Source organism: Pelophylax lessonae (assembly GCF_965119305.1).
Source record: "Pelophylax lessonae genome assembly, chromosome: 5".
Classification (NCBI taxonomy): Eukaryota; Metazoa; Chordata; class Amphibia; order Anura; family Ranidae; genus Pelophylax; species Pelophylax lessonae.
Window position 1 is genome coordinate 558,981,378 of NC_138772.1, and position 12,113 is coordinate 558,993,490.

General features: G+C 48.9%; 1 pseudogene across 1 annotated transcript; it reads right to left on the minus strand.

Moving 5' to 3' along the window:
• Window positions 1–1,819: 1,819 nt before the first annotated feature.
• LOC309556214 lies at window positions 1,820–3,357 on the minus strand (annotated as a pseudogene). The gene has a single exon. The product of its transcript is annotated as an uncharacterized misc_RNA (transcript).
• Window positions 3,358–12,113: the final 8,756 nt, after the last annotated feature.

Genomic DNA, 12,113 nt, shown 5'->3' on the forward strand with positions numbered 1-12,113 from the left:
CTAGGAGCGGTAACCCCCTGACTGTTATTTCTAAGAGCGCTGACCCCCTGACTGTCATTTCTAGGAGTGGTGACCCCCTGACTGTCATTTCTACAAGTGGTGACCCCCTGACTGTCATTTATAGGAGCATTGACCCCCTGACTGTCATGTCTAGGAGCGCTGACCTCCTGACTGTTATTTCTAGGGGTGGTGACCCCCTGACAGTCAATTCTAGGAGCACTGACCCCCTGACTGTCATTTCTAGGAGTGGTGACCCCCTGACTGTCATTTCTAGAAGCGGTGACCCCCTGACTGTCATTTCTAGGAGTGGAGACCCCCTGACTGTCATTTCTAAGAGCGCTGACCCTCTGTCTGTCATTTCTAGGAGCAGTGACCCCCTGACTGTCATTTCTAGGAGCGGTGACCCCCTGACTGTCATTTCTAGGAGCAGTGACCCCCTGACTGTCATTTCTAGGAGCGGTGACCCCCTGACTGCCATTTCTAGTAACGGTGATCCCCTGACTGTATTTTCTAGAAGCGGTGACCCCCTGACTGTCATTTCTAGGAGCGGTGACCCCCTGACTGTCATTTCTAGGAGCACTGACCCCCTGACTGTCATTTCTAGGAGCACTGACCCCCTGACTGTCATTTCTAGCAGCGGTGACCCCCTGACTGTCATTTCTAGCCGCTGTGACCTCCGACTGTCATTTGTGGGAGCTAGGACCCCCTGACTGTCACCGCCCCTGCAAGGCGAGTGACCTACTTCTGGCCATCGCATCAGAGCAGCGCAGTGACGGTTCATCCTCGTGCTGGCAAGGATCTCCCTCTCTCAGCACACAGCAGCATTTGGCAATCGGCCATCCAGTCTCCAATCCTGAAGGTGCCCCTGCCTGGCTCTAGACCTAGGGTGGTATGTACCTTGTTGTTGTCCCCCCCCCCCTTTTTAATCAATAAACTGAGCTTTTTTTACCAGACATCTATTGCATTCCCTTGGATCCTGTTTGTGTTGTTCCTATTCGCTGCCATTACATGTTATATCTTGCTCCAGCATCTATCCCATGCCTCACTGGCTGGCAGCATAGTGACTTCCTTGGTGGCTCACTGGCCAGTTCTTATCCTTCATATAACAGGCACCCCAGGAGCACCTGGTTATTTGTTTTAACTCCTGAGTGAATCCTGTCTCCCAGCTCACACTCCGCTTCCTGGGCTGTCATTCACTTTGCACCGCCTGCACAAGCAAGTCACTGCAGTGCCTGCAGCCTCATGGACACTGTAGTGGAGAAGTAGTTTAATCTACAGGGTCTCCGCTGGTAGACAGGAAAACAGGTAATAATCCAAATAGGCAGGTACAGCATGCAACAATCCAGGTAGCGTTATACCATCCTTCCCTCCCAAGAACTAGACGACACATAGGCTGGGAGTCAAAACTCGATTGAATTGTTTATTGAAAACACAAGAGATCTACACTCTGCGAAAACCCCTCCCTCTTTGAGCCATCCCCCACACAAACACACATCCCATAATAAGCTTACAAGGCACACAGAAACACTAGGACAATGGAATGCAGGTATTCACAATAACAAATCCCACCCCACTGGCATGGGTCTATGAAACACTTCTACCATTTTCTAGCCATCTGCAATACATTAAAAATCATAAGTCTTCCATTATTCGGTACCTTTAAACGAGTGGACGATCGGTAGATAGCTGGGGTCTGAGCACACTTTTCGTGAGCTGTAAGGAAGGGTCTAGGGCCACCTCCGACCCAAATTCTAGAGGGGGCGCCCAGGGAGTGACATTAGGCATGGGGGGCTCATTGCTTACCTGAGCCTCAGAGTGGTTAGGTGGTGCGAGCCTGCTGCCGGGTCACAACCGGATAAGCTTCGTGGATGGCAGATTGGGGAACAAAAGCTGAAGTCAGCTCCCCCAGGTCGTTGCCCAAAATAACGTCTGCGGGTAAATCCTGCATCATGCCCACCTCCACATTCCCATTCCCTGCTCCCCAATTCAGGTGTACCTTGGCAGTGGGGATCTTGTAGATCGCTCCCCCTGCTACACGTACTGCCACACACTCCCCTGTGAGGTTGCGCTTGGGTACTAGGTGGTTGCGGACCAGCGTTATAGTAACTCCAGAGTCTCGCAACCCCTGTACCTTTCTCCCCTCCATCTGTACCTCTTGTTGGTGCCCTTGGCGGTTGTCAGAAGCTGCTTGGATAGGGTTGACTTCATGTAGCGTACCCAGAGGTTTCCTCGGTGGAAGCTCGGAACCTCGAGTACTCTGTAGGGTTCCGCTTGGGCACAATGAACCGCTGCCCAGTTGTCGGGTGCCGGGGTATTCCAGCTGGGCTGTGATCGGTTGCAGGGGCAGTCCCGCTGCATATGTCCCTGCTGGTTGCAGGTGTGGCATCGTATCGGGGGGCGAGCCTGATACCTGGGGATGTAGGTGTTATCGCTTACCCCCGGGCGTGCTGGGACGGCTGCGGTTACGGCTGGTACTGGTGCTGCCCCATAGGCTGCTCTTGGTTGAGTGCGCTGTTCCCTCCTGGTATCTTGGAAATCATCCGCTAACTTGGCTGCGTCTTGTAGAGCGCGTGGTTTCCGATCTCGCACCCAATTCTGCAGATGAGCGGGTATCCCGTTAAAGAACTGCTCCATTACCATTAGCTGGAACAGGTCTTCTAGGGTGTTGACTTGGGTGGCTTCCAACCATCCTTTTGCCGCTCGTTGTAGACAGTGCGCCCATTCTGTGTGAGTGTCTCTGGTGAGCTTTTTAATATCTCTGAACTTTAGGCGGTAGGCCTCTGAGGTAATCGCATACCTAGCTAGAATGGCCTGCTTCACCTTGGCATAGTCTGTACTGTCCTCGTCGGGTACAGCACGGTATGCCTCTGCTGCGTGACCAGATAATCTCCCTGCCAGTAGGGGTACTCGATCCTCCGCACTGATATTGTGCAGGTGGCATAACCTTTCGAAATCTTGTAGGTAATCATCCACCTTGCCGTCAGTTTCGGTATAGCTTTTAAACGCCTGGTACGGAATCTTGGGCCTCCCCTGGGTAATGTGGACAGACGTTGGAGCTCTCTCCTTGGCTCGCTGACTTGCTTGGTGTTTGACCACCAGGTATTCTTGTACGTCCGCCATCAGCCGGTCCAGTATTTCTCTTGAGTGGGGCTCTGGGTAGTAGGCCAGTCTGCCCTGTAGCTCCTTGTCAAATTTGCTGCGTTCTGCCTCCTGTGGGCCTGCTGCAGGGGTTGCTCTGTCTTCCTCCATGAGTTCTGCTACAAGGGTCGCTTTTGTTTTGTGGCTGGCGTTTCCCCCTCTAGCTTGCAATAATTCCTTCAATGTAGTTCTTTTCAATGCTGCATAATTCACCTCCATTCACCAAGCGTTCGTATACTTTGACATATTTCCCGAATGCTGGTTTTATCCGAATGGCTCGTTCCGTTGTGCTGCTGCCTCTCCTCTTTTTTCGGTAGGTACTGCCGATCGTGGATCTGCTGAGCGGTTTGAAATCCCGTTGCTTGCCACCAGTTGTAGCGGAGAAGTAGTTTAATCTACAGGGTCTCCGCTGGTAGACAGGAAAACAGGTAATAATCCAAATAGGCAGGTACAGCATGCAAAAATCCAGGTAGCGTTATACCATCCTTCCCTCCCAAGAACTAGACGACACATAGGCTGGGAGTCAACTCGAATGAATTGTTTATTGAAAAAACAAGAGATCTACACTCTGCGAAATCCCCTCCCTCTTTGAGCCATCCCCCACACAAACACACATCCCATAATAAGCTTACAAGGCAGACAGGAACAATAGGACAATGGAATGCAGGTATTCAACATAACAAACCCCACCCCACTGGCATGGGTCTATGAAACACTTCTACCATTTTCTAAACATCTGCAATACATTAAAAATCATAAGTCTTCCATTATTCGGTACCTTTAAACGAGTGGACGATTGGTAGATAGCTGGGGTCTGAGCACACCTTTCGTGAGAGTATCACTCAGATCCCAGCTGAAATAGCCGAACGCCGTACCAAATACATTTTACACTTGAGTTCACTTCAAACTACCGATGGAACCTAGGGAACCACATTACCAAAAGACCGGGCTCCGGAACGGTATGGAAGTCCAGCGGTATTTGTGCCGTTGAGTAGCAGATTTTAGTTCCAGGCGCTCGACGACCAAATACCGCTGGACGAACAAAGGATCCAAAATGGCCGACTGCTGCTTGGTCGGTAGTCGAACGACGGCTACCCTGAATCCTCTTAAAATACAGATTGCTTGTTTGATCCACATTACAACCACTTGGTTCTTAAAGGTATACACATGCAATAAACATAATGCATACACAAAGGACAATATACAGTGGCTGTGTTTGCCACAGACACATTCCAGCATCAGCTACATACCAGGCCAAGATGATCCTTGTCTCCTCCGCTGCACAGCGCCAGTCTTCCAGTGGGCACCAACCGAACTCCTGTGTCCCACAGGACTGACTCCGGTGATTGCATTAACTTTCCAGGCACTCCGCCAACAAGTGGGATAGCCCCTGCGTTCCGGCTTACTCCAGCATCTGCCATCTTGCTCCTCCACACACATGTCTGCTCCTCAGCTACACCCCAAGGCATGATTGATGTATCTTAAAAAAGAATAGCGCGCAAATGCAAAAGAAATAACTACCAAATCTGAAGACAATCCATAAATAAAAATGGGGGTTTGGTCCCACCATATGGCCATATCGTGCTCAAGCCCACTACTGCGTCAAAGTATTGATTGATGTATCAGCTCTCTTCCTCCGCTCGGAGACTAGCTGACCCTTCGGCGGTGGCTCCTCCAGTTAGGCAGGTCTCTTCCCGCGCGGCACAGTAACCTCTTCGCTGCTGCTACAACTCTGCTTAGCCAGCACGAACGTCACTGCGTGGCAGATTGTGTTAAACGTCACACACACATCTGCCCTTTCCGTCTGTACCTGGGCCTCAGCTGCACTTCTTTCTTCCCAAGCCAACTGACCTCCCATACTGTTTAGGAAAACTGTCCCGCTGTCATGAATTGCACGGTCAACAATTTTCTTCACAATACATTGTACAGACATGACCCCCGACACACCGATCCCTGTGTCCTGGGCAGGGGAGGACTGGGCCAGGGGGCAATTGCCCCCTGGGCTGTTCTGATGCCCCGTAAAAAGGCTGCACCGCTTCTGCCACAGGCATGCCTTAGGGATTCCTGGTGAATCCACATCCACCATCCACACTTGCACTGATTACTGTAAAGCAGACACAGTCCTTTTGTACAACACAGTGCATTTCTTCTCCATCAACTCTCCTGCATCTTACTTGAGAACACATGCTGTTTTCCTGGGTAAATGTCTATTTGTTACTAACTTGACTTGTCAGCACACTTTCACTGATCACTGTAGAGCAGATATCATCCTCTTCACTGACACTCCAGTACATTACTTGGGAAAGCATAGCATTACTTGGCGGGATTTCTCTAGCAACCGTTGCGGTAACCCATGGGTAGCACTGCCACCTTGAGGACTGCTGGATATTACACTTTCGGGTCCCCCCCGGGTTACCGTTTGCAATACTGGCATTCACAATTTAACACTTTATTTCTTGGCTCAGTAAATGATCAGTCCAGGGGCATGTAGTTGTTTTTGGTGTTTATTTAGGGATGGTAGAAGGAAATAGTGGGATACTCCAAATAAACTATGCACAAAGTTGGGAGGACATCTATCTGTAGATACAGCCAGGCTGTTGATCCACCTTGCCACTTAGGTGGATTTAGGGTTAAGTCTCTTTCCAGATGACTTGATGAACTAAAGATATCTTCAGGAAACTCTCCTAGTATCCTCTCTCGTGACCACTGACACCCGTCCACTGACTATCCTACTCCAGGGTGGCCCCCCTCAGGTCAGGCCCCTTGACACGATCCCCTGTACTCACGATACTGTTTTTCTAGGGTCTCCAGTGTCTGCCCCTCAGTCAGCTTTTCCTGGACCTCTGGGTTCAGCTCCGTTCCTCTGGCCCTCAGGATGACCTCCTGATGCCACGTGCCACTGTTACAGAGGAGGAGGCAGCCACCACCCTCCCTAGGAATGGAAAGGGGGGAGGTGGGGAAGAAGAGGGAATAGAGAAAATATGCATAGAAAAACAAAATAAAGTATAACCAACTGGTGTATATATAAATTTCACACATGTAACTGCGGAGTTCCGTGTGTGGGGGGCGAGATCGAGCAGCTAGCCATGGCGACACTTGTGGTCCAGCTAGAGATGTGGAAGGGCCGCTTGAGCTTGTTGACCCCAAAAGGAGGGGGGGCGTAGAATTTAGAAATGGGACACATCAAACCACGTGGCAGATAATTCCATCCAATGTACAGCTATAAAACAGAGAGAAACATACAGGCAATGCCAGTAACAACAATTAAAGATGGCAATTAAAGATAAACAGTAAAATATGAAAAAAGAAATAAAAAATAACCATTGTGAAGATCCGGGTACTCTGTGTACTGCAAATCGAAGGAGGAGACATATAAAGTCAGACACCGGTAATAATGCAGGTGACAGTGTCAAGAATAGGGATGATCGAACTTTTGAAAAGTTTGGTTCGACCAGAACACCCGAACTTCCCTTCCGGATTCCAGAACCCCATTGAAATCAATGGGACCCGAACTTCGGTAATCAAAAAACACAATTTTAAAGCCCTAAAACCCAATAAATGCCCCTAAAAAGTGCCAAGGGTTCTGGGTCATGCCCCAGGGACTATTAATCACACAAAAAAAAGTTCTTAAAAATTGTCGTTTTTGATATAGAGCCAATTATTGAAAAAATTATTGAAAAAAAAATGAGATTTCTTTAGACTTAGTGTCTGGGGGGTCTAAAAAGTGTACCTGTGAAGTTTCAGCTCTGTAGCATGTCCAGAACCAGAAAAAAAAGGATAATTTTTTTTAGAATTTTTATTAGCGCAGGGATGGGGTTCCGTTACTTTCACACCTGGGCGTTTTTGTTTCAGGCGTTTATTGGGCATTTTTTGGGCTTCTTTGGAGGCAGGTATGACATCTGAACTTCTGTATAAGGGTATATATACACACACACACACACACACACATATATATATATATATATATATATATATATATATATATATATATATATATACACATACACACATATAGGTGTGAAAGTAGCGGAACCCCATCCCTGCGCTAATGAAATTATTTGCAGGGATGGGGTTCCGCTCCTATCACACCTATATGTGTGTATGTGTATATATACATATATGTGTGTGTGTATATATACCCCTATACAGAAGTTCAGATGTTATGCCTGCCTCCAAAGACGCCCAAAAAATGCCCAAAAAACGCCTGCAACAACACACCTGGGCGTTTTTGTTGCAGGCGTTTATTGGGCATTTTTTGGGCGTCTTTGGAGGCAGGCATAACATCTGAACTTCTGTATAGGGGTATATATACACATACACATATATATATATATATATATATATATACACATACACACATATAGGTGTGATAGGAGCAGAACCCCATCCCTGCAAATAATTTCATTAGCGCAGGGATGGGGTTCCGCTACTTTCACACCTATTTGTGTATATGTGTATATATACATATATGTGTGTGTGTATATATACCCCTACACAGAAGTTCAGATGTCATGCCTGCCTCCAAAGACGTCCACAAAAAAGGCCAATAAACGCCTGAAACAAAAACGGCCAGGTGTGACAGGAGCGGAGCCCCATCCCTGCTCTACTATTAATTCTAAGAAAAATGATCTTTTTCTTATGGCGGTCACCCTGACATGGATAAGTTCTGTCACCCTGGCATAGCAGTCAGAGTCAGTTCACCCTAAACTATACTACGGTCACCCTGACACTTAACACTTTCCCTACAGAAACTAGAATATTGAATCTGACTATAGTGGTATATAGTACCCTAACTACACTAGATATCCCTTTCCTCACACTAATAATTGCTAAATGACACTTTTACAGCAGGAGTAACAGAACTGCTTCTACTCTCTTCCACAGCCCTGTATTACAGTGCTAGAGGTTTGGCGGGGCTATGTTATATACTGGGGGGCGTATTCTCTTCCGATTGGCCTCTGGACCCCCTAGTCACTCCAATCACATTCCTAGCATCCTCCTGCCCCCTCAATTGGCTTTTACTGATGTTTCTGGTCCAATCACTGGCTTTTAAAGCCCAGTTCCTGTCCCATTGCATTTTGGGCGGTTCTGGTTGCCGAATTCCGAACTTTTTCCGCAAAAAGTTCGGAATTCGGCCGAATTTCGAACAGTCAATGTTCGGGTCGAATCGATGGTCGACCCGAACCGTTCGATCATCCCTAGTCAAGAATACTTAGGAAATGTTAGGGGAGTAAGAACACAGTTATCTTATCCATTCTTCTGGGTAGATCCAGGGATAGAGGGACACTTTTTCTTAGATGGTGTCTTGCACCACTGGGAGTCAGGAATGACCGAAAAGACAGGGATGGAGTCGTGCCAGCCTGGGAGCTCCATGGATGTCATATTGAGATCATGGCAAAAGCCTGGGAGGTCTTCTGGGAAATGCAGAGTAGAAGAGCGCCAATAGTGGCAATGAGGCAAAAAGGGAAACCCCATCTGTACGTAGCACCATCGGACCAAATCTGATCAAGAAGAGGTCTGAGGGCTCTGCCGCGTTCCAGGCTCTATTTAGACAAGTCAGGGTATCTAGTATATTGAGAGCAGCGCCATCAAAGTCGATAACCGGAGTGCCTCGGAGCTTCACCATGATGGCATTCTTATATTCAAAATAGTGTAATTGGCAGATCACATCTCTGGGTTGGTCTGAGGATAAGTTTTTCAGGCAAAGTGCACGGTGTATACGGTCAAACAGTAGTGATTCACTGGCGGGTCTCTCTAGGATAGTGTTGAAGATTCCCCGGACTGTGTCTTCCAAATCGTCATCTTTAGTGGCTTCAGGGAGACCTCTAATCTGCAAATTGTTGCGGCGATTCCTGTTCTGTTGGTCCTTTGAGTTTGTATAAGGTGGAGCGACGGGCGATTGTTAGTTGGGTGACTGTTCTGAAGCTCTCTTATAGCTTCCTCTTGTGAGTCATGACGCTTTTCCAAATCTTCCACCCGGGTCAGCAAGTAAGAGATGTCAGATCTCAAGCCGTCTGTAAGTTTTGGAACATCCCTGCTAATTCTATATAAGACCCCGCATTAGGGATGACATATCTGAGCCAGCGGGAGAGCCGGGATCATCCATGTTTTCAGATATGAATGAAGATGTTGGTGAGCTCTTATGAGGTGAGGCAGCGTGGGTGGACGGAGACCTACTGGTTCTGGAGACACAGGCCTTGTCACTCTGCGTGCTTGGGCTGCCTTTGCCAGACGCTAGGAAGCATTTATTGGAGCATGTGGAAGGCGGTTTTGTGGGCGATCGCCTCCCGGATGGTTTACCTACAGTGGTACGGGATTCAGAGGCTTTTGTAGGCATTGCGAGGGTAGGAAAGCTGTGTCCTGGACAGAGCTCTGCTTAGAAGCGTCTTGTCGGCACCATGCGCAACACCCCCCCCACGATGCCTCTTTGTATGTGGCTCCCTTGATTTCTAAGTTCTGTTTTAGCAGTGGTGCTTAGGCGTGTATTGTGGCTTAAGTGTTGGTCTGCGGAACGGACTTCTGAATAAGCTCTGACTGATTTACCCTTTCAAGGCGATGGCCTGTTTGGGGCTATCATGGATGACATCATTAGGAGTCTCAGGGGGGGAAGAATACCTTTCTTCCACAGTCTGGGAAGGGGAAAGAACCTCGTTGCAGACATGGCCCTTCTTTCTCGGCACACAAAAAAGTTTTTTTCGTCCCACAGTGTCCACTGACAAGGGTTCAAAACCTTTCAAGCCCTCCTCGGGGGGTTCCAAGCGGCCCTGGTCTGGCAAGCCGAGAGCGGGATTCTCTAGACCCTCGGACAAGGCCCCTTCAGCATGAAGGTGCGCCCTTACCAATGCCTGGGGTGGGGGGACGTCTACATTGGTTTCAAGGCCCGTGGAGCTTCTTGGTAAATCACAAATGGGTCCACAAAGTCACTCGGTCCAGTTACAAGAAAGAGCTTCGTTCTTGCCCTCTGGAAAGGATTTTTTTCCTTCCAATGTACGTCTGTCCCTGGACCAATTGCAAGCTCTCTTCGGGGCGGTGCAGGACCTGTTGCTTCAGTGACTGATTGTCCCAGTTCCAGTATCAGAATGGTTTCAGGGTTTTTATTCAAACCTGTTTATGGTCCCAGATAAGGAGGGCAAAGTCCATTCTATTCTGGGCCTCGAGGCCCTGAACTGCTTTGTATGGCTACAGAAATTCAGAATGGAGTCTATTCACATGGTAGTGGCTTCCCTACATTAGGGGAATTCTCTTGCCTCTATCGACATCAAGGATGCTTATCTGCACATTCCAATCTGTGCCCGTCACCAGCGTTTCCTCCGCTTTGCTGTAGGAGGGGAGCACTATACAGTAAGTGTTTGCCCCAGTTCTAGTGTTTCTACATCAGCGGGGGATTGCGATACTGGGCTATCTGGACAACCTCCTCTTGTGACAGGAGTCTTCTTCTGCCATGATGGACGACGTAGAGATCACTATACAGACCCTGAAGGAGTTTGGTTGGCTTCTGAACTACCAGAAGTCTGCTCTGATGCCATCCAGAAAATTGGATTTTCTGGGTCCATCTCTGGATTGAACTTTAGACAGAGTATTCCTTCCTCTGGACAAACTCCAGAAGTTTCATGCTGTGATTCATCAATTGCTGTCAAGGAGATGGTCCTCCATCCGTGCTTGCATGCGGGTGCTGGGCCTGATGGTGTCTACCTTTGTGGCGGTTCCGTTTGCACAGTTCCATACGAGGTCCCTCCAAAGGGAGATCCTGGTGAAATGTAACAAGTGTCCAAAGTCTCTGGACAATCAGAGGGAAAGCTGGGAAACCAGGGGGTCTCTGGTCTGGTGTCTTCGCTCACCGGCTCTTCGGGAGGGCAAATCTTTTCTCCCCTTATATTGGACAGTGGTCACTACGGATGCCAGTCTGTCTGGGTGGGGATGTGTCCTGAGACTGATCTTCGCTCAGGGTTGTTGGACGCTGGAGGAATCCAGACTACCAATTAATGTTTTGTAATTTTGGGCAATCAAGCTGTGCCTGGTTCACTGGACAGTTCGTCTCCGGGGGCTCCCGATGTGGATGAAGTTGGACAATGCCATGGCTTATGTCAATCACCAGGGCGGAACAAAAAGTGTGTTGGTGGCTCTGGAAGTATCCCACATTCTCCAGTGGGCAGAACGCTTCTCTTCGGCCCTCTCTGCTGTAAACATTCCAGGTGTGGAAAACTGGCAGGCGGACTATCTCAGTCGGCAGGCGTTGGACCAGGGGGAGTGGTCCCTTCATTTGAATGTGTTTCATCTGATATGTCTGAGGTGGGGCACCCCTGAGGTGCACCTATTGGCGTCTCTGCTCAACAGAAAGGTACCAAGGTTTGTGGCAAGGTCACAGGATCCTCTGGCGGATGCCACGGAGGCTCTGGTGGTCCTATGGGGGCCAGTACTGTCTGATCTACGCCTTCCCTCCTATCAATCTTCGCCCGCATCTTCTGCACAGGATCGAGGCAGAAGGGATTCTGGTCATTCTGGTGGCCCCTGGACTGGCCTCGCTGGCCTTGGTATGCCGACCTGCTGCGATTGTTCGCCGACATCCCTTGGAGACTGCCTCTCAGGGAGGACCATCCTGCTTTACAATTGCTGGATTTGACAGCCTGGATGTTGAATGCCAGGTGCTGAGGGATAGAGGTTTGCCTGGGTCAGTGATTCCGACAATGCTGGAGGCTAGGAAGAGAGAGCAAGTAAGCCAGGCAGAATCTGACAATTATATTCTCCCTCCACGCTTTTCTGATACTACACCTCCGCTATGTTCTCTACTGACATCTAGTGGCCATACCTGGTTATACACCGCCGCTATGCTCTCTCCTGACATCTAGTGGCCATACCTGGTAATACACCGCTGCTATCTCTCTCCTGACATCTAGTGGCCATACCTGGTAATACACTGCCACTATGCTCTCTACCGACATCTAGTGGACATACCTGGTAATACACCGCCGCTATGC